The following is a 21,906-nucleotide window of genomic DNA, read 5'->3' on the forward strand; positions in this document are numbered from 1 at the left end:
GAAGCCAAGACTGTCTGCTCCGCCCTGAGACTCCACCCAATCCAAGCTGAGCACAGAGGCTATTGCAATTTGGCAAGTCTAATCCTATAAGGCTGTCTCCAGCACCGAACTTCTCCCAGCATAGACACAGCTGATCCTTACAGCCAACTGGCCTGGAGGTCAATTCCTCCCAGTGATACCAACAACTATCAAGACTTAACTACAACAAGGCTGTACACACAGTCCACAAAGGGGTGCACCAAGAGTGTCCACCTCAGGTTAACTGGGGAGGCCGACCCACTGGGCCATATAGGAAACCTAGCACACAAATCTACCCTACCAACTCAGGGAAGCAGTGAAAATGTGGGTCAAAGAAACAGATCACAAACGAAAGAAATGGAGGAAAACAAACGACTGGATATAGAATTCAAAACCAGGGCTATAAGGCTTTTCAAGAATATCCTAGAAATGGCCGATAAATATAACGAGACCCTCAAAGATATGAAAAAGGACCAACTAGAAATTAAACATACACTGACTGAAATAAAAAATATTATACAGAGACCCAACAACAGACTAGAGGAACACAAGAATCAAGTCAAAGAATTGAAATACAGCCGAAACTGGTTTGGCTCAGTGGATAGAGCGTCGGCCTGCGGACTGAGGGGTCCCAGGTTCGATTCCGGTCAAGGGCATGTACCTTGGTTGCGGGCACATCCCCAGTGGGAGGTGTGCAGGAGGCAGCTGATCGATGTTTCTCTCTCATCGATGTTTCTGGCTCTCTATCCCTCTCCCTTCCTCTCTGTAAAATATCAATAAAAAAAAAAAATTAAAAAAAAAAAAAAAAGAATTGAAATACAAAGAAGCAAAAAACACTCAACCGAAAAAGCAAAAAGCAAAAAAAAAAATCCAAAAAGTTGAAGATAGTGTAAGAAGACTCTGGGACAACTTCAAGCGTACCAACATCAGAATTATGGGGGTGCCAGAAGAAGAGAGACAGCAAGATACTGAAAACCTATTTGAAGAAATAATGACCAAAAACTTCCCCCACCTGGTGAAAGAAATAGACTTACAAGTCCAGGAAGCCCACAGAACCCCAAACAAAAGGAATCCAAAGAGGACCACACCAAGACACATCATAATTAAAATGCCAAGAGCAAAAGATAAAGAGAGAATCTTAAAAGCAGCAAGAGAAAAACAGTTAATTACCTACAAGGAAGCACCCATACGACTGTCAGCTGATTTCTCAACAGAAACTATGCAGGCCAGACGGGAGTGGCAAGAAATTTTTAATGTGATGAATAGCAAGAACCTACAACCAAGATTACTCTACCCAGCAAAGCTATCATTCAGAATTGAAGGGCAGATAAAGAGCTTCACAGATAAGAAAAAGCTAAAGGAGTTCATCACCACCAAACCAGTATTATATGAAATGCTGAAAGGTATTCTTAAAGAAGAGGAAGAAGAAAAAAGTAAAGAGAAAAATTATGAACAACAAATACATATCTATCAACAAGTGAACCTAAACATCAAGTGAATTAAAAACCTGAGGAACAGAATAATCTGGTGAATATAATAGAATCAGGGGCATAGAAAGGGAGTGGACTGATAATTCTCAGGGGGAAAGGGGTATGGGGGGGTTCAGGAAGAGACTGGACAAAAATCATACACCCATGGATGAGGACAGTGTGGGGAGGTAATGACAGAAGGTGGGGTGGGAACCGGGTGGAGGGGAGCTGTGGGGGGAAAAAGGAGAAACAATTGTAATAATCTGAATAAAGATTTATTTAAAAAATAAAATAAATAAAATTATGGAAAAAAAAAAGCCTAGAGATTGAAAGTAAAAACTAAGAAATTTTTAACAACCTTAGTTCCTCAGTCCTAAGATATAGTGCTGGATCTCTTGGACTTTGTAACCACTCTGCAGTTCACAGTTAAACCTTGAACAATATGAGATTCAACTGTATGGGTTCAAACTTGCACACAAATTTTCCCTCCAATTTACTGCAGTTCAATTGGCCAGCACAGTTCAAAGCCCTGTTGTTCAAGGCTTTGAAGTTGGGAATTTGCATATGTGGAGGGCCAACTATAGTTATGCACAGATTTTGACTGTGGGAGGTTGGCACCTCTAACCCCTGTACAGTTCAAAGCTCACTATATTTGCTTTATGTCTGATTTCCCCAAAATATAATGAGTTTCAGGCATCCAATCTCTTTGTGTAACCACCACCTCTTTATCATCTCATTTCTTTTTATGTGAGTAAAATAATATCTAATGCATTATCTAGTTGATTTTTTATACTCAATACAGGCATACCTCCTTTTATTAAGCTTCACAGGTGATGTGATTTTTACAAATTTAAGACAAACCCCCAACCAACAAAAGGATTACCAATGGCTCTTAATTCAAGACTCACTTTTATGGTGGTCTAGAATTGAGCCTTCAATATCTCCGAGGTATGCCTGTAGATGATAACTTGATCTAACCTAACTGATATATTGCAGGCTAAAAGTTCAACCATGAAATTTCAGATTCTACAATATTCTACCAATTCATTAAGTCTGAAACTGCTAAAAATGGGTTTATATTAAACAAGAGTTACTTATACATAATTTCAAACAGTGGTGTGATTTGTGCCAAAGGAAGGAAACATATCTAACATGAGCATAGAGTTAAAAAAAACCAAAACAAAAAAAAAACCAACACCTTGTCAGGCCTATTTACTCCAAAGTTATCAAAATTAGGTAAAACACTAAGTAAATCTACTAGAAAAGTTTTTTCCCTTGGGTTAAAACTTGCTCTATGTGTGTTGCCTGACCCTTTAAACTAATTTGCTGGGGGTAGGGGGTCCTAACCTAATACACATATATTTTCTCAAATACTGAATACCAATAAAAATAGTACTGATGTTTTTCATTAAGAAGTTCTCAAACTGCCGAAACCGGTTTGGCTCAGTGGATAGAGCGTCAGCCTGCGGACTGAAGGGACCCGGGTTCGATTCCGGTCAAGGGCATGTACCTTGGTTGTGGGCACATCCTCAGTGGGAGGTGTGCAGGAGGCAGCTGATCGATGTTTCTCTCTCATCGATGTTTCTAGCTCTCTATCCCTCTCCCTTCCTCTCTGTGAAATATCAATAAAATATATTAAAAAAAAAAAAAAAAAGAAGTTCTCAAACTAAAAATTACTGAGTTGTTGTGTGTGTGTACACACACACACGAAAAGAAACAGAGACAGACTGAGATTTATGTGTTAGGGTGTGGGTAAAAAGAAAACATGATTTGGGTTAGGAAACTGAGGCACTGTGAAAGCAGACAAGATAGAAAACAGACAATGAGTATCTTTAATATTTTTATTTATCGTTAATCTTGAATTAAACCTTTATTATTAAAACACTAGAGGCCTGGTGCATGAAATTCGTGCATGGGGGTGTGTGTGCCTCAGCCCAGCCTGCACCCTCTCCAATCTGGGACCCCTCGAGGGATGTCTGACTGTCCTACTGGGATCGGGCCTAAATGGGCAGTCAGACATCCCACTCACAATCCAGGACTGCTGGCTCCCAACTGCTCGCCTGCCTGCCTTCCTGATTGATGCCTAACTGCTCCCCTGCCAACCTGTTTGCCCCTAACTGCCCTCCCCTGCAGGCCTAGTCACCCCCCCCCAACTGATCTCCCCTGCAGGCCTGGTTGCCGCAACTATCCTCCTCTGCCGGCCTGGTCACCCCTAACTGCCCTCCCCTGCAGGCTTGATCGCCCTTAACTGCCCTCCCTTGCAGGCCTGGTCCCTCCCCCAACTGCCCTCCCCTGCTGGCTTGATGGCCCACAACTGCCCTCCCTTGCAGGCCTGGTCCCTCCCAACTGTCCTCCCCTGCTGGCCATCTTGTGTCCACTTGGGGGCAGTCATCTTTGACCACACGGGGGCAGCCATCTTGTGTGTTGGAGTGATGGTCAATTTGCATATTACTCTTTTATTAGACAGGATAGAGGCCTGGTGCACAGGTGGGGGCCAGCTGGTTTGCCCTGAAGGGTGTCCTGGATCAGGGTGGGTTCCCTTGGGGCATGGGGTGGCCTGGGTGAGGGGCCTGTGGTGGTTTGCATGCCAGCCACGCCCCCCCGGCGACCCAAGTGGAGGCCCTGGTAGCTGGGATTTATTTATCTTCTATAATTGAAACTTTGTAGCCTTGAGTGGAGCCAAGCCTCCTGCTTGCTCCGTGGCCACAGCCATTTTTGTTGGGATTTATTTATCTTCTATAATTGAAACTTTGTAGCCTTAAGTGGAGGCCAAGGCAGGCCAGGGCAGGTGGAAAGCTTGGCTTCCTCCATTGCTGGGGAAACCCAAGCCTCGTGCTCTCTCCAATGACCACAGCCATCTTGGTTGGGTTAATTTGCATACCCGCTCCTGATTGGCTGGTGGGCACGGCTTGTGGGTGCTGCGGAGGCACAGTCAATTTGCATATTACTCTTTTATTAGATAGGAAGTTTTGACTAAAAAGGAATCAGTTCCTCTAAAGAAAATTACTCATTTTTTTTGGTTAATCCTCACCTGAGGAGATTTGTTCCACTAATGAGAGAAATATTAACAATATACATCCATTGGCTGCCTCCTGTGTGGGCCCCAACCAGGGCCGGGGATTGAACCTGCAACTCAGGCACATGCCCTTGACCAGGTCTCAAACCCTCAACCCTCTGGTGTGTGGGCTGACACTCTAACCACTGAACTACATGGGCCAGGGCAAATTATTATCAGGCTACCGAACATTTATGTGTTCATCTTTACACAAATTAAGTTTTAGATTTGCCTCAAATATTATGAAAAGCAGAGGCCATCAGCCGGTGTGGCTCAGTTGTTGAGCACTGACCTATGAACCAGGAGATCATGGTTCAATTCCTTGTCAGGGCACATGCCGGGTTGCTGGCTTGATCCCCAGTAGGGAATGTGCAAGAGGCAGCCGATCCATGATTCTCTCTCTTTCTCCCTTCCTCTCTCTGAAACCTATAAAAACAAACAAACAAACACACACTATGCTTTCAAGGTGACTAAAGCGGGCCTATATACAAAAGCAAAATTTTTTTTAACATTTTAAAATTTTAATTAATTACTTAATTAATTCTTTGTTAATCCTCACCTGAGGATATTTTTCCATTGGTTTTTAGGGAGAGTGGAAGAGAGAGGGAAAGACAGAGAGAAACATCGATGTGCGAGAAACACATCAATTGGTTGCCTCCTGCACACGCCCCGACCAGGGAGGAGCCTGCAACCGAGGTACATGCCCTTGACCAGAATACAATCCCAGACCCTTTGGTCAGCAGGCCAATGCTCTATCCACTGAGCCAAACTGGTTAGGGCCAAAAAAAATTTTTAAAAAAGTGTTTTCCATGTATTTTATGAGCACAAGTTTGCATAACACTGTGGTTGGCAAACTGCGGCTCGTGAGCCACATGCGGCTCTTTGGCCCCTTGAGTGTCGCTCTTCCACAAAATACCACGGCCTGGGCGAGTCTATTTTGAAGAAGTGGCGTTAGAAGTTTAAGTTTAAAAAATTTGGCTCTCAAAAGAAATTTCAATCGTTGTACTGTTGATATTTGGCTCTGTTGACTAATGAGTTTGCCGACCACTGGCATAACACAATGAAAAATCTGTTTCAGCAAACTTTGTAGTCTGGGAATCCCAAAGAACTCGGATGATTTCCTCCTTGTTTAATGCCAACCAGTAACAAATAAAATATAAACAATCCTTGGCAAAAAGGGCCCAATCCCTGCATTCGACAAGGCCTTACCTCAGCTTTTTGCCTGTTAGCATGTCATCAAACAACTTATAAATTTGGTATAGGTTCCAATGAAAGAGTCTATGAAATCTAAGTAAATGAAATTACTTTGTCATGCAATATTTGGAAACAAGTAATAACTGAAGCAAAAAGAATGAAGTTGGGAGTCTGGGCACTAATCTTATACCTTAGACAGCTAAGGGAAGGAACAACTGCTGACCAATTTCTGGCTACAGCCAGTCAAGTGAAAGCCAGAGGGTTAAAGATCATTTACTTTCAGAAAGTCAATAGACTTATAATTATTTAATCCAAGGTATTCTAATATAAGGTGATGTATTGGATTTTTAATTTTCTTCTATGACCTGTTCTTGACACTTCTTGAACCACTTTTTATAGTGCTTCCTTTTTATGTTTGCTATTTTAAAAAATTTAATATATAGTTCAAGCAGCATAAGGTTTACGATTTTAAAGTGTAAAATCATAAAGTGATTGGCATATGTTCAACATATAAAGCCGAATGTAGCCAATGCTGCCTAGGTGAAGAAATAATAGTTGGGACAAAAAAAATAGACAAAGCCCTAACCGGTTTGGCTCAGTGGGTAGAACGTTAGCCTGCGGACTGGAGGGCCCCAGATTCGATTCCGGTCAGGAGCATGTACCTTGGTTATGGGCACGTCCCCAGTGGGGAGTGTGCAGGAGGCACCTGAATCGATGTTTCTCTCTCATCGATGTTTCTGACTCTCTGTCCCTTTCCCTTCCTCTCTGTAAAAAATCAATAAAATACATTTAAAAAAAATAGACATTGCCGAAACCGGTTTGGCTCAGTGGATAGAGCGTCGGCCTGCGGACTGGGAGGTCCCAGGTTCGATTCCGGTCAAGGGCATGTACCTTTGTTGCGGGCACATCCCCAGTAGGAGGTGTGCAGGAGGCAGCTGATCGATGTTTCTCTCTCATCGATGTTTCTAATTCTCTATCCCTCTCCCTTCCTCTCTGTAAAATATCAATAAAATATAAAAAAAAATGTATTAAAAAAAAAATAGACAAAGTGAAAAGCCTGGGAGGAGACACTGGTGAAGGAGATGCTTTAGGAAAAGAACTGAGAAGACCCTACAATCTCACCTCTGGATGACCTTCAGGTTTTGCATGTTAAGTGAGAGCTAAGAGTTGTAAACTGCCTGAGTGTTGAAGGTGTGCCTCAACATACATAAGAGACCATCTGCCAAAACTAGGAGAGTTTTGTATGTTTTTTTGTTTGTTTACAGGTATTTAGGAAATCTCTTTTAAGTAACCAGCTGACCACTAAGCTAATGGAACAGAGACTTCAATGGCCACACACAAAAAATATTACAAAGTTTTACAAAATTAGTTTAGAAAAGTCACTAAGCAAACAACTACAACAAGCAGATCAACCATAGGGAGAGGGGAGAATCTGGTTTCCAGAGCTGCCACATTATAATATTCAAAATGTCCAGTTTTCAATAAAAATAACATAGGATGCAAAGAAATAGAAAAATATGGATTATACACAGGAAAAAGAGAAAAGAAACTGTCCCTGAGGAAGTCCCGACATTGGACTTACTAGACAAAGACTTTAAGTAGGTATTTTAAATATGTTCAAAGAACTAAAGGAAACCATAAGAATGATGTTTCATCAAAAGGAAAACATTGAAAAAAAAAAAAAAAGGAAAACATTGCCCCAACTGGTTTGGCTCAGTGGCTAGAGCGTCGGCCTGCAGACTTAAGGGTCCCAGGTTCGATTCCTGTCATGGGCATGTACCTTGGTTGAGGGCACATCCCCAGTGGGGGTTGTGCAGGAGGCAGCTGATCGATGTTTCTCTCTCATTGATGTTTCTAACTCTCTATCCCTCTCCCTTCCTCTCTGTAAAAATCAATAATATATATATATATATATATATATATATATATATATAAAAAAGGGAAAACATCAATAGAGAAAAATATAAAAAAAAGAAACCAAAGTGAAATTGTGGCACTAAAAACGACAATAACTGAAATAAAAGTTACTAGGTTTACAGTAGCCTTTCAGTAAGTTTTAATATCTAATAAGCAGAACTCCCTTCCCTACCTTTCTTTGGGGTTTTAGAAAAGCTTGCGTATTTATTCTTCATATGAACTTTAGAATCATTTTGTCTGTAATGGTCTGACTAGAATTTTATTAAATTTTGCAACTTGATCGATATTGATTTTTTTTAAATATTAAGTCTTTGGCCAAGAAGACAGTATACCTATTTACTTGGAATTGTTTTAATTCCTTAAAATATAAATAAATCAGGACTTTTTTAAAAAACAAACAAACAAATAATGGTGGTATAGATTATTTGAACTAGTCTTTTTACTAAAAAGTAGAGATATTTTATAAGAAATCCTTAAAAGCACTAAGTGCTGACAAGAAAATAAAGTGGGAATTCAGAAAGCAAAGTGGAACTTTTAAACAAGGAAGCTGCCTTTGCACTGATGGCTTTTGCCCATTAGGGTTCATTGGGTTGACTCCTTGGATGCTTTATGGAGCAAGAAGCACAGAAGTCAAAGTGGAAAAATGAAGAGCCCTAGCCCATTGGTCAGCAAACCGTGGCTCGCGAACCGTGGTTTGCCGCTCTGTTGACTAATGAGTTTGCCAACCACTGGACTAGATTAAATGTTACCGTGTAGTTGGAAGCTGTGAGGATTAGGCAATTGTGGCATATTGTGTGCAAAAAGGTAAAGGGTAGTATATGACAGTGGTCGGCAAACTCATTAGTCAACAGAGCGGCAAACCGCGGCTCATGAGCTGCATGTGGCTCGCGAGTCACGGTTTGCCGACCACTGTCCTAGCCTGTTTGGCTCAGTGGATAGAGCATGCAGACTAAAGGCTCCTGGGTTCAATTCCGGTTAAGGGTGCGTACCTCAGTTGGGGGAATGCGGGAGGCAACCAATCGATGTATCTCTCTCACATTGATGTTTCTGTCTGTCTCTCCCTCTCCCTTCCACTCTAAAGTCAATGGAAAAAATATACTCGGGTGAGGATTGAAAAAAGAAAAGGAAAAATGAATAGAAAATCCTCCCCACTCTAAACCAGAACCCTTAAGGGCTATATGCTCAGGGTAGGGGAAACCTAAAGTAACCCCTGCTTCCCACCAAGCAAATTAAGAGGAAAAGGTAGAAGGGAAAACAGACACTGTGCCTATGGATGATTCTCCTGAGGATAGGAGGAAGAAATTCTCATCACCTAGGAGGTCCAGAACATCCCAAGTCATGAACTGAATATGAAGTGGTCCTGAATTGTTAGTGTCCCAGTGCCACTGCCTGGTCCCTGGGAGGAAGGCATCTTCATTCTAGGCTTTAGGATCTACACAAGTAATTTTTCCAGGGCAATGAACAATATAGCATTAAAAATAACTCCAGAAGGAAAAAGACACAATGAACAAGCAGCAGCACAATTTACACAAGGCAATGTCAGACCCATACCTAACTTTAAATATTGGGATTATATAACACAGATGACAAAACAAATGATTATTACATGTCAAGCTTGAAAATATCTTTAGAGAACAGCAGAGTATAAAAAAGTGCATAGTAGAATGGGAACACAGACAATAAAACTTCTAGATATATAGAAATCACAACATAAACTTAAAATAAAACAAAACACAAAGAACTGGAAGATAAAAGATTATCCAGAAAACATCAAAGACAAAGACAGAAAATACAAAAAAGTGTTCAAGCAATGCAGGGGCAGAGGGAAGAACATCACAAATGGGGCAGAGGAAGGATCTGATTATTCCAGATTTTTTAAACGAATACGCACCAGAGCATATTTTTTCCATTGATTTTTAGAGAGACTGGAAGGGAGGGGGAGGGACAGAGAGAGACACACATCAATCAGTTGCCTCTCCAACCAAGACCTGCATGAAACCTGCAACCCAGGGGACTAGGTGGGGTGGGGGGGAAAATGGAAGGATGACACCCGAGCCTGCAACAGAAGTACGTGCTCTTGACCAGAATCAAACCGCCGACCCTTCAATCCGCAGGCCAACACTCAATCCACTGAGCCAAACCGGCTAGGGCTGATTATTCCAGATTTGATGAAGTCATCAACCGATATGTTTAAGAAGCCCAAGAATCTCAAAATAAGATAGATACAAAGTTTGATACATTATAGTCAAACTGCAGAATACCATAGAATTCTTAAAGGCAAAAATCAACAAACATTAGTTTTTTTTAAAATAAGAAAAATCAGCTGCTTTTAAAAAATAATGAAAAGTAAGACTACACTGAAAGAAAGTAACTGCAAGCTCAGAATGCTAGACCCCTGCAGAAAATAGCTTTCAAACATAAACAAACTAGAAAAAAAAATTTTATCCTTATACTCAGGAATAGTTTGTGATCACTAGGTGATTCCTGAAGGTAAATGAGTCTAAAACTATATGGACTTGATATGATCTAAACTAACTTTTTTAAAAAGAGAATTTTAGAGGAGAAACCAAGATGGCGGCATAGGTAAGCACCTAAACTGCTGCCTCGCACAACAATTTCAAAACTACAACTAAAAGACAGAACGGACACCATCCAGAACCACAGGAAAGCTGGCTGAGTGAAAATTCTACAACTAGAAGGAAAGAGAAAAGCTCACAGAGAATTGGAGGTACGGCAAAGGGTCTTTGTGCGCGCAGAGAGGAAGGGCGGCTGAGAGCCTGGCTGACTTTCTCTGGCGGAAGGGGAAAGCCGCCGCCGACCGCACTGAACCCCAGTTCTGACTGCACTGAACCCCAGTTCCGGGCGAGCCCCTGGGGACCCACGCTCTTGTGGGGGGAGTCTGGACTCTCGGGCGGAGACTCGGGATCCGGAGAAGGCGGAGGACTGAAAGTGGGCGCGTGCCAGTGCGCACAAAGGCTGCTGAGGTTGCCACAGGCTTTCCCTAGTGGAAGGGAGTCGGAGGTTCCCGACTGCACTGGGCCCCAGTTCTGATTGCACTGAACCCCGGTTCCAGGCGAGCCCCTGGGGACCCACGCTCTTGTGGGGGGAGTCTGGACTCTCGGGCGGAGACTCGGGAGCCGGGGAAGGCGGAGGTCTGAAGGCGCGCACATGCGCGCAAGGGTAAGGCTGACGGGAAGCCAAGACTCAGACTCCACCCCATCCAAGCTGAGCACAGAGGCTATTGCAATTTGGCAAGTATAATCCTATAAGGCTGTCTCCAGCACCGAACTTCTCCCAGCATAGACACAGCTGATCCTTACAGCCAACTGGCCTGGAGGTCAATTCTTCCCAGTGATACCAACAACAATCAAGACTTAATTACAACAAGGCTGTACACACAGTCCACAAAGGGGTGCACCAAGAGTGTCCACTTCAGGTTAACTGGGGAGGCAGACCCACCGGGCCATATTGGAAACCTAGCACACAAATCTACCTTACCAACTCAGGGAAGCAATGAAAATGCGGCATCAAAGAATCAGATCACAAACGAAAGAAATGGAGGAAAACAAACGACTGGATATAGAATTCAAAACCACGGTTATAAGGCTTTTTAAGAATATCCTAGAAAAGGCTGATAAATATAACGAGACCCTCAAAGATATGAAAAAGGACCAACTAGAAATTAAACGTACACTGACTGAAATAAAAAATATTATACAGAGACCCAAAAACATACAAGAGGAACACAAAAATCAAAACAAAGAATTGAAATACAAAGAAGCAAAAAACACTCAAGCGAAAAAGCAAAAAGCAAAAAAAAAAATCCAAAAAGTTGAAGATAGTGTAAGAAGACTCTGGGACAACTTCAAGCGTACCAACATCAGAATTATGGGGGTGCCAGAAGAAGAGAGACAGCAAGATACTGAAAACCTATTTGAAGAAATAATGACAGAAAACTTCCCCCACCTGGTGAAAGAAATAGACTTACAAGTCCAGGAAGTGCACAGAACCCCAAACAAAAGGAATCCAAAGAGGACCACGCCAAGACACATCATAATTAAAATGCCAAGAGCAAAAGATAAAGAGAGAATATTAAAAGCAGCAAGAGAAAAACAGTTAATTACCTACAAGGGAGCACCCATACGACTGTCAGCTGATTTCTCAACAGAAACTATGCAGGCCAGACGGGAGTGGCAAGAAATTTTCAATGTGATGAATAGCAAGAACCTACAACCAAGATTACTCTACCCAGCAAAGCTATCATTCAGAATTGAAGGGCAGATAAAGAGCTTCACAGATAAGAAAAAGCTAAAGGAGTTCATCACCACCAAACCAGTATTATATGAAATGCTGAAAGGTATTCTTAAAGAAGAGGAAGAAGAAAAGAGTAAAGAGAAAAATTATGAACAACAAATACATATCTATCAACAAGTGAACCTAAAAATCAAGTGAATTAAAAACCTGAGGAACAGAATAATCTGGTGAATATAATAGAATCAGGGGCATAGAAAGGGAGTGGACTGATAATTCTCAGGGGGAAAGGGGTATGGGGGGGTTCAGGAAGTTACTGGACAAAAATCATACACCTATGGATGAGGACAGTGGGGGGGAGGTAAGGGCAGAAGGTGGGGTGGGAACTGGGTGGAGGGGAGCTATGGGGGGAAAAAGGGGAAATAATTGTAATAATCTGAATAAAGATTTATTTTTTAAAAAAATAAAATAAAAAGAGAATTTTAATAAAAGTTTAGTTAAGCCAAAACAACTGATGAGAAAAAAATTATAAATTTGTAAAATTTCAAATGCTTAAAACTAGTACATCTTTAACAAGACTGGTGAATGCACATGTTTAATAGACCTATTCAGTATAAATTTAAAATTACAGCAATACATATAGGAAACTTCTGTAAAATTAAACTCTTCATAACACTTAATTTTATTTACACAAATGTGTCTAGGTAAGCAAAAACAGGTAAACTAAATAAACTGGCAATTTTTTAACATATACATTAAGAAAACATACTTCATTATATAATGGACTTTAGGATTTAACAGGTACCTCCCCTCACCCAATTTAGTCCATTATATCGAGATTTTTACTGTACTAAATTCATATATGTAAAAGGGGGGGGGGGTCCTGTGTGTTTTTATGGTTTACAAATGCAGAGAATCTCTGAAAAGATATAAATGAAGCTGAGAAGCAAATCATATCTGATTAGAGATTACAGGCGTCCTCAAACTACGGCCCACGGGCCACATGCGGCCCGACGAGGACATTTATCCAGCCCACCGGGTGCCGCTGCCTGTCCTGCTTAGCAGCCGACTCGTCCCCGGCCTGCAGTGCACATAGGAATTTGTTCATAGTGTTTTTTTTAAACTATAGTCCGGCCCTCCAACAGTCTGAGGGACAGTGAACTGGCCCCGTTTAAAAAGTTTGAGGACCCCTGATTATTCTAAAATATATAAAAAATGATCACAACTCAATAAAAAAAGATAAACAACCCAATTTAAAAATGGGCAAAGGACTGTATAGACCAGTGGTTGGCAAACTCATCAGTCAATAGAGTGGCAAACCGCGGCTCGCGAGCTGCAGTTTGCCGACCACTGGTATAGATAGTTCGCAAAAGGACATATAAATGGCCAATAAACACATGAAGAGATACTGGAAATCATTAACTATCAGGGAAATGCAATCAAAACCACAATGAGATACCACTTAACACTAGAATGGCTAGAAAATACTTAACACAAAACTTTTACACAAATATTCATAGCAGCATTACATATACTAGTATATATTACTGATTTTAGAGAGAGGGAAGGAGAGGGGGAAACATTGATTGGCTGCCTCCCATGTGCAACCCAACCAAGGATCCAGCCCGCAACCAGGGTATATGCCCTGACTGGGAATCCAACTGGCAACCATTCTGTGCACAGAATGACGTTCAACCAACTGAGCCATACCAGCTAGGATAACAGCAGTATTATTTTTAATAGCCAAAAAGTAAATACAACCCAAAGGGACCAAGCTGATAAATGGATAAATACAATGTGGTATGTCCATACAATGGAATATTACTCAACATTAAAAGAAATGGATTACTTCCATGGATAGACAATAGTGTGGGTGAAGGCCTGGGGTGGGAGTGTGTGTGGGTGTGGGCTAGAAGGGGTCAATGGAGTAAAAATAGGGACATATGTAATACTTTCAACAATAAAGATAAATTTTAAAAAATTAAATACTTGGCCGAGACCGGTTTGGCTCAGTGGATAGAGCGTCGGCCTGCGGACTGAGGGGTCCCTGGTTCGATTCCGGTCAAGGGCATGTACCTTGGTTGCGGGCACATCCCCAGTGGGGGGTGTGCAGGAGGCAGCTGATCGATGTTTCTCTCTCATCGATGTTTCTAACTCTCTATCCCTCTCCCTTCCTCTCTGTAAAAAATCAATAAAATATATTAAAAAACAAAACAAAACAAAAACAAAACAAAACAAAAAACTTAAAAAAAAAATTAAATACTTGATACTTTATATCAGGAACAATAAAAAACGGTATGGTAAGTGAAAGAAGTTAGTCACAAAGGATTACATATTACATGACAGCTAAGGGATACATGGTTTCTTTTTCTTAATAAATCTTTATTGTTCAGATTATTACAGTTGTTCTTTCCTCCTCCCCCCATAGGTCCCCTCCACCCGGTTCCCACCCCAGCCCCTGCCCTTACCCGCCCCTGTCCTCATCCATAGGTGTATGATTTTTGTCCAGTCTCTTCCCACATCCCCCACACCCCCTTCCCTCGAGAATTGTCAGTCCACTCCCTTTCTATGCCCCCGATTCTATCATATTCACCAGTTTATTCTGTTTATCAGATTTTTTATTCACTTGCTTTTTAGATTCACTTGTTGATATGTGTTTTTTGTCACTTTGTTGTTCATAATTTTTATCTTTACCTTTTTCGTCTTCCTCTTCTTAAAGAATACCTTTCAGCATTTCATATAATACTGGTTTGGCGGTGATGAACTCCTTTAGCTATTTCTTATCTGTGAAGCTCTTTATCTGACCTTCAATTCTAAATGATAGCTTTGCTGGGTAGAGTAATCTTGATTGTAGGTTCTTGCTATTCATCACTTTGAATATTTCTTGCTACCCACTTCTGGCCTGCATAGTTTCTGTTGAGAAATCAGCTGACAGTCATATGGGTATTCTCTTGTAGGTAACTTTTTCTCTTGCTGCTTTTCAGATTCTCTCTCTGTCTTTTGCCCTTGGAATTTTAATTATGATGTGTCTTGGTGTGGTCCTCTTTGGATTCCTTTTGTTTGGGGATCTGTGCACTTCCTGGACTTGTAAGTCTATTTCTTTCACCAGGTGGGGGAAGTTTTCTGTCATTATTTCTTCAAATAGGTTTTCAGTATCTTGCTCTCTCTCTTCTTCTGGCACCCCCATAATTTGGATGTTGGTTGGGACTGGGCGAGACGGGCCGGACATGCCTTGGAGCCCTCCCGCGGTCCCTCCCCGGCTCCAATCGTGCACCGGTGGGGTCCCTTGGCCTGGCCTGTGCCCTCTTGCAATTCGGAACTCCTCGGGGGATGTCTGAGGGCCAGTTTCGGCCTGATCCCCACAGGCTAGGCCGAGATACCCGACCAGTGCATCTATGCACTGGGCCTCTAGTTTAATTATAATGAGCCACAGATTTGCAAGAATATTTTTCTTTTTTTTCCCCTTTCTTAATTTCCAAGCAGCTAAAGTTCTTTTGGTTACCTCTGATACCCTAATTTCTAGTTTTATTGTTATAAAACATAGCCAGAAAAGCCTTTACTTTTTGGGCCTATAGGGAAAAATGTTTGATTTCAATTTCTAAGGTACAAAAATGATGTATATATATTAGATTGATCTTTTTTACTTTATCTGCTAAATTCTGAAAGTGACTTAAATCAAGTCCTCTACTATAAGTTAGATTATTTGACCCAAATAATGTCTCATAGGAAATTAACATTTTTGATAATTGACGTTTGGTTTGAAGTTTTCCATCATAATTTCATATCTGATTGTCTTTTTACATTCTATTCCTGTAGTGCTTGTTTTTCTATTTTAAATGGATTTTTAAAAGTACTTTATTTTCTTTGACTTACAAACTACTGAGGAATCAGTGTTGTTGTTTTCTTTTTCCAGTTTGAGATACAACTGACACCAGCACTGCGTAAGTTTAAGGTATACAGCATGACTTACATCTATTGTCAAATTAAATACTTTCCTATCAATTAAAAAAATATTCTATACACCCCTATGCAATTCAAGACATTCAGAATGCTTTTCCTTCTTTAATATACCTAACCCAGTCCCTGCTCCCAGTGAAGGCCAGACCAACAGAATGATTTTATTTTATTTTTTTTTAATATATTTTATTGATTTTTTTACAGAGAGGAAGGGAGAGGGATAGAGAGCCAGAAACATCGATGAGAGAGAAACATCGATCAGCTGCCTCCTGCACACCTCCCACTGAAGATGTGCCCGCAACCAAGGTACATGCCCTTGACCAGAATCGAACCTGGGACCCTTCAGTCCGCAGGCCGACGCTCTATCCACTGAGCCAAACCGGTTTCGGCAAGAATGATTTTATTTATCAACTTCCTCCCCCATACTTCATTCTCCTCAGTTTTATGGAAATAATTTATCACTGTTAGCTTCACACTATTAGGTTTTCCCTTACAGTATGTATCTTTTCAAATAATTTTAAAATTGAACACTTATAATTAACTATTTCTAAGTCACTGCAAAACTTTTGCCTTTATATTTGAATAACAAGTGGGACAGATTTAGACTTCTGTCAATAACCTACAAATATTATAAGCTTTCACTGTTTGTAGAAAACTAATTTTCTTTCTTTTGTAAATATCCTTTTTAGCTGAGAGCCTTAACACTTAAATTAAAAAATTTCACTAGATTTTGGTTAGGTGAGAGCAGTTTTTCCTATTAATGCTGCCTGGCACTTTCAACCTACAAACTTATACCTTCAGCTGTTTTTTCCTTCCTGAAATGCCTCTTACATGTAATGCTTTCCAGCAATGTCCATCCTTTTTTATTTGTTAATCCTCACCGAAGGATGTTTTGACGTTAGAGAGGAAAGGAAGGGGTGGGAGGAAGAAACATCGATGAGTTGCCTCCTATACATACCCCAACCAGGGATTGAACCCACAACCTTTTTGGTGTATGGGATGATGCTCCAACCAACTGAGCCACCAGGCCAGGCCCAGCAATGTCCATTCTTTTATATTCTCTACAAAAATTTAAAATATGGAAATCTTTTAAGTTTTAGAAACTCTCCCCCACCCCCATTTCACCCTGTAAAAATTCTCATTAAAATTCAAATAAAGTTCTTTTTTCATTAATATGACTCCAAAGACACTATCTTAATGTATTCTGTTGGATTACTTTGAACTACTGTGATTTTTTTAACTTTACTTACATATAAATATTTATGTACATTTTAGCATACTAAGTTGTCTCTTCAGCAGTTAGTGAGAGAGGCTCAATGGTTGAGTGTCGACCCATGAACCAGGATGGTCAGGGTACATGCCCAGGTGCAGGTTCAATCCCCAGCTGGAGTGTGTGAGGAAGGTAACTGATTGATGCTTCTCTCTCCCTCCCTCTCTCTAAAATCATTAAAAAAAAGAAAAGAAATAAGAAGCAGAGGCACCTAACTGGTCTGGCTCAGTGGATAGAGCGTCGGCCTGTGGACTGAAGGGTCCCAGGTTCGATTACAGTCAAGGGCATGTTCCTTGGTTGCGGGCACATCCCCTTAGGAGGTGTGCAGGAGGCAGCTGATGGATGTTTCTCTCTCATCAATGTTTCTAGCTCTCTATCCCTCTCCCTTCCTCTCTGTAAAAAATAAAAAATATATATATATATTAAAAAAAAAAAAAAAAAAGCAGAGGCAATTCAAACTTCTAAACTACACCATCTAATGTGGTAACCACTGGCTACGTGTGACTATTTAAATTTAAGTGAATTACAATTCAATACAATTACAATTTAGTTCTTCAGTTGCACCAGCCATATTTCAAGCACTCAATAGACATGGTTGCTTAGTAGCTATCTCACTGGGCAGCACTGCTCTAAATAATGAGAAAATTAAGAAGAAAAAAAAGATTGAATTATTGGAATTGAACCTTAGTCTACATCAAATGCAAACTATTAAGTCACCTGTAAACAGGGTGGTCCAGATCACAAAGGCAATAACTTGGGACAACTTTAATCTTGGACTGGGTTCGAATCCCAGATATGCCACTAAGCACCCACAGGATCCTGGATATGTCACTAAAATCACAGGCAGCACAGTATAATGGTTAAGAGCACATAATCTCTGGACTACTTGGATTTTTGAATGCTGGCTCTTACTAACTGTGGAACATTGGGCAAGTTACATCACATCTCTCATTTGTTATCTTTAGTATGTAGTACTTACCTTTAGAGACAGCAAAGATTAAATACTTCCAAAAGCCTTAGAATAACACCTGGCATTTCTAAATGCTGTAGAAGCATGTGCCTAATAAAATAACCTTTCAAGCTTCTAGCCTCAATTTCAAAATGGGCAAGATAAAGCTTGCTCTGCTTATTTCAAGGTTGTTATGATTATAAATGTGAAAATAGTTTGCAAATTACAAGAATATGTAAAAGCACAAAAAGAAATAGTGGCCTTGTTTTCCATCTTCTTTCATCTCCCACAATATTCAGACTTTTTATAAATGTTTATTTTTTAAATTAAAACTGGAGCATCCTCTCTAGAGTCATAAAGATGTAAGTCTGAATAAGATGCAGAGTACTTATTGGGGGAAAAAACTTATTCTGTCCCAAATAGGGTAGAGATTACCTACCTCAATTCGAACTCTTAAGGAACAATATGCAACATACTATAGTAAAAATTGCCAAGCTTCCAAGCGTTTTAACCATTACATTGAGCCTCCATCATCTAATTCCCATCCCTTAAAGAAAAATAAATCCGCTATAATTTTTCTGAAGTTACCTATTTTCATTTGTCATAGACACATATTTGTGGGGAAAAAGTTTTGTTTAACTTCACAGTTAACAAGTAGCATGAACAGGCTAACTTGTGGGCTATCCTCTTTTATAAACTGGGAACAGAAGCACGAACAGTAAACACTGGAAATATAATTTAAAATCCTTATGGAGACCCTTTTCTTATTTGGGGACCTAACCTGCAGGGTATGAAAATTTAAAGGCTATTTAATAAAAATGCAAACTAACACCTGATTAAATGCTCAAATGCAATTTATGAAAAATCATGCCACAAAGGTACAAAACAAGACTATCCAGCCCTACCCGGTTTGGCTCAATGGATGGAGCATCGGCCTGCGGACTGAAGGGTCCCAGGTTCCATTCAGGTCAAGGGCACGTGACCAGGTTGTGGGGCTCGATCCACAGTGGGGTCGTGCAGGAGGCAGCCCATCAATGACTCTCTCATCATTGATGTTTCTCCCTCTTCCTTCCTCTCTGAAAGCAATAAAAATATATTGGGAAAAAAAAAAAAAAAAAAGACTAGCCAGCACAAGCAAAATGGGAACTGTCCTTTGTCAAAATAAGTGTCAAAAGCTGTCAGCTGTCACCTTCTCCCATAGCAAATTGGATGCCAAATTCCTTCCAGAAATTGTGGTTTCTGTGAGATGATGCGGCGGTAAAAGCAGGGAAAACAAGACAACGAAAGGAAGCAGAAAAGGCCCCTTTTAGGAATCACTAGAAAAGACTACTGCTGGGTGCTTCAGCAAATGTTTTGAAAAACTTCATAAGCCATATATATTTGTTGATGGTGAGGAATAAGCACAAAGTAGCAGAGAGAAATTAAAAGTAAAGTGACCAGAATCCAAGCATAAATTGGACAGGCCCTGAAAGTTCATGTGGCTCAAAACCCTCCTGGGGACTAGGGATTCCAGTAACAAAGGCTCTCCTTATCTGGAGCATGGGATGCAATATGAGCATGGGATGCAATATAAGTAGAAATAAGGAGTATCGTTAAGCGAAGAAACGCAATCAGAGATACAGGCCGGTGGTCCGTTGCAGAAAGCTCTCCTAGGACGCTCGCCAGCCCGCCAGTCCCTCCGCCCCTTTCTCTACCCTCTCCCAGCTTCCGGAACGCGCACGCGCAGCAAGTAGGGGCTGCGCGTGGTGACGCGCAGGCGTAAACTGGGGGAGAAACAATGAGCTTTGTTGCCAGGCGGCCGTGGGGGAGAAGGGGAAAAGAGTACCAGAGGGGTGTGTGTGAAGGGACTGGAAAGGGGGGAGGAGGGAGCGAGAAAGTACCATCCCAGCAACCCTCGCGCGCCACCGAGGACCCGGATAAAGTGCTGCGAGATCCAAATCATAAATAATAATGACAATGAGAAAAAAAGCGACGGCCATTTCTTAGAGAAAAAAGAGAGTAAGTCAATTAAAGCTCATCCCTCGTACTCGGCTGAAAGCAGCAAAAAATTAAGAAGCTACAAGGCTAAGGTGACCAAACAACCCGAGGGACCCTCTAAGCCCCTCAGCCGTTGTCGAGGGACTGTCCCTCGACCGCCAGAACCGTTGCACCCTCCTCGCCGCTCCGCCCGAGGGAATCCCTCACCCAGTGCACGGCAGCGGGGACGGCAGCCAACGAATCCGGTCGGCCTCCGCGGATCTCCACAGGCAGCGCCGCTCCCCCGCTCGACGCGCGCTTCGCCCGTCGCCTCCCTTCTCCAGTCCAAACAAACACCCAGCCCGGAAGTGACTTAACTTCCGCCGCCGTAGGCTCCGCCCCCTCGCCCTGTCAGCGTTGCCCTCCGTGGCCACTAGAGAGCGCGCGATAGAACGCGCAACCTCAAAGTTCTCATCTCCCAGGTGGCTCAAGTGTGCATGCGCAACGGCCTTTCCGATGTACCCTGGCGGCCGCGGGGTAAACTGGGATATACTCGAGTGGAGCCCCCCCATTGACCATACACTCTCCCCTTTCAAGAATGATGAGATGCAGTGAATAGGGAAGCTAGGGATTGTAGAAATCCTTGAAAAGACACAGGGATTTAGACTCACCTTCCTGCAGACCTTTTTATTATACAGGGTTGGGCAAAAGTCAGTTTACAGTTGTGAGTTCACTTAAGTTTATTATACTAGAGGCCCGGTGCACGAAATGTGTGCACTGGTGTGTGTGTGTGTGTGTGTGTGTGTGTGTGTGTGCACCTCAGCCTGGCCTGCACCCTCTTGCAGTCTGGGAGCCCTCAGGGGATGTCCAGCCCACTCCCCACATGAGTGGGCCTAAGCCATCAGTTGGACATCTTAGTGCTGCTGCTGACGTGGGAGAGTCTTCTGCCACCACCCCTGCTCTCACCAGCCATGAGCCTGGCTTCTGGCTGAGCGGTGCTCCCCCTGTGGGAGCGCAGACCACCAGAGGGCAGCTCCTGTGTTGAATGTTTGCCCTATGGTGGTCAGTGCACATCACAGCTACTGGTCATTCCACTGTTCGGTTGATTTGCATATTAGCCTTTTATTTTGCATTATTTATTATTAACCTTTTACATCCTTGTATGTAGATAATCTGACTGAAACACTCCACATACAGGTTTGATGTTAAGTATAGATTCATATCTATGTATAATAAAAAAAACTAAAAACCTATCAATAGGGAACTAAAATATTTTGAACAAAGTTAGTTATTAGAAAGATGTATACTCATTGATGTGGAATACCCATAATTTTCCCCCAAAAGCAGGTTACAAAACAGCATTTATAATTTTCTAAAAATATAGGTATATCCTATCTAATGAAAAAATATGCAAATTAACCAACACTCTGCTACACCCACAAGCCACACCCATCAGCCAATCAGGAGCAAGTATGCAAATTAACCCAACCAAGATGGCTGCGGCCACGGAGCGGGCAGGAGGCTTGGGTTTCTCCAGTAATGGAGGAAGCCAAGCTTTCCGCACACCCTGGCCAGCCTAGGCCTCCACTCAAGGCTACAAAGTTTCAATTATAGAAGATAAATAAATCCCAACAAAAATGGCGGCAGCCACGGAACTGCAGAGAGCAGGAGGCTTGAGTTGCCCCGGGAGATGGAGGAAGCCAAGCTTTCCGCAGCCCTGGCCTGTCTTGGCCTCCTTCAATCAAGGCTACAAAGTTTCAATTATAGAAGATAAATCCCAGATACCAGGGCCTCCGCTTGGGTTGCTGGGGTGTGTGGCTAGCCTGCAAACCACCACAGGCCCCTCGCCCAGGCCACCCCACGCCTCAAG

At 41.8% G+C, this 21,906-nt stretch overlaps 1 protein-coding gene across 1 annotated transcript in view; it reads right to left on the bottom strand.

Annotated features, from left to right (window-relative positions):
* Window positions 1-20,427, bottom strand: part of PAIP2 (poly(A) binding protein interacting protein 2) — a 27,331-nt gene extending 6,904 nt beyond the window's left edge. Inside the window, exon 1 of the mRNA XM_080672509.1 lies at window positions 20,265-20,427. The gene's annotated coding sequence lies outside the window, so the exon portion shown is untranslated. The remainder of the gene's footprint in view (window positions 1-20,264) is intronic.
* Window positions 20,428-21,906: the final 1,479 nt, after the last annotated feature.

This window comes from Plecotus auritus (assembly GCF_963455305.1).
Source record: "Plecotus auritus genome assembly, chromosome: 6".
Taxonomy (NCBI): Eukaryota; Metazoa; Chordata; class Mammalia; order Chiroptera; family Vespertilionidae; genus Plecotus; species Plecotus auritus.